The 1,834-nt window shown below is 32.8% G+C and overlaps 1 non-coding gene across 1 annotated transcript; it reads right to left on the reverse strand.

Moving 5' to 3' along the window:
- Window positions 1-779: 779 nt before the first annotated feature.
- TRNAK-UUU lies at window positions 780-851 on the reverse strand. The gene has a single exon. It is a non-coding gene; the product is annotated as a tRNA-Lys (tRNA).
- Between the last annotated feature and the right edge of the window lie 983 nt (window positions 852-1,834).

Raw genomic sequence — 1,834 nt, forward strand, 5'->3', positions numbered from 1 at the left:
TATATATATATATACCAAAGCAGTAAAATTGAGATGATAACTGTTAACTGTACTCACTAAATGAAAGCCATGAAGTCCAAGAATTCCAGTTAGACTAATTTTGGTAGTGGTTGAACCTATACAAAAACAAAAATAGCAAAAAGATTCATACAAAAGGAGTGTTGGAAGATGAAAGTAGCCTCAAGACATTTAATTAATAGACATTCTTAAAGGTATTGGACGTTCATGAACGCAACTCACTAGCTCCAAAAAATAAATGTCTAGTACTATTTTATTTGGCTCATGATTCGTTGTACATTTTTTTTTTTGGTTTCCCAAGGTATCTCCACAGCCGGCAGCTGTAAGACTAATCCCCGTTCCTCGGTCAGCGCATTTGCGGTAGGGAACTGGCCACAGAGTTTGCTCCATACGACAGAGGCGGAAATCGAACCCCCGACCACTTGCTTAAAGGACATAGCGCTGAACCACTATGCCAACTCTAATGGTTGATTCGCTGTACATTTTAACAAGTAGTACGTACAATGCAACTTTACGTGATAAAAATTTAATATTTATTAAATAGTAAATTTACTTTTTCATACAAAAAATATGAGGGCTATGATGGCACAAAAGCTACATTATAGTAGGAGACAGAAACTCGACCAATAATCGGCACAAAAATAATAATACATATACAGATCTAACACTAAAATTAAAGAGTCGCCGTCAATGGGAATCGAACCCACCCACGACACAAAAGTAATAATACATATCCAAATCTAACACTAAAATTAAAAAATCGCCGTCTGTGGGGATCGAACCCACGACCACGTGGTTAAAAGCCACGCGCTCTACCACTGAGCTAAGACAGCTTTCGATTGAAATTTTTGAATAACACTTATATTAAAAGTAATACATTCCAAATGTAATGATAAATATTAAAATTCGTTAAATATGACAACAAATAATAACATTGCAATTTCAAGGATATTTTATGTTTGAGTTCGACTGAAAACGCCATTGACGCAGCCAATATTTTTTTTCCTTTGACGTGGCTAGTCATTTGGATGGTCATCACATAAAATAAATTTCTAAAAAAAAAATAGTTTTAGCTACTCCCTCAGTTTTATTTTACTTCAGGGGCGGACCTAAGTTCTAATTTGGGTGTTTCGGCATCCACTAAACTCGACGTGGAATGGTATCATTACATAAAAAAATATATATATGAAAATAGGTATAAAACATATAAAAACATTCATTCTAACAAAAAGTTGGTTGGGTGCATTGACATTTAGGTTGGTTTTAAGGTGCTTCATTGAAAGTGTCGACTCAGCTTCAAACCTTATTGAGGTCATTTTTTTATTTTTTCTCAGCTTTTTAATTTCTTAAGCATTTACTATTCTTAAATTCTAGGTCCGCCACTATTTTTCTTAACTCTTGTTTACTTGACGCTGCATCTAAAAAATAGTTTTTAAGAATTTATTTTACTTAACTAACTTTTTATATTTTAAAATTTAAATTTAATTACTAGCACTTTATAAGATCATTTAAAAATAAAAGAAATATTAAAAAAAAATAATATATTTGTTTTAATTTCATAAAGATCAAATAATTAGTAAAATGTGACGGAGGAGAATTTGTGACTCTCGTTGTTTTCTCATTGTGCTGCAAAATTTGAAAAATCAAAAGCGTTGGCTTCCGGGCATGTTGCCATTTTGATGTATGCAAGTGTGTCATTATGAATGATTTACAGAAGTCATCAAGTTATCCCAAAAATTCCCTTTCGAGTCCTCAGTTAAAGTCTGTACCTATCAGGTCCTAACTCACCTGAATTTGATCTAATCAGGTCTTTTTT

The sequence above is a fragment of the Capsicum annuum genome, chromosome 9, assembly GCF_002878395.1.
Source record: "Capsicum annuum cultivar UCD-10X-F1 chromosome 9, UCD10Xv1.1, whole genome shotgun sequence".
NCBI lineage: Eukaryota > Viridiplantae > Streptophyta > Magnoliopsida > Solanales > Solanaceae > Capsicum > Capsicum annuum.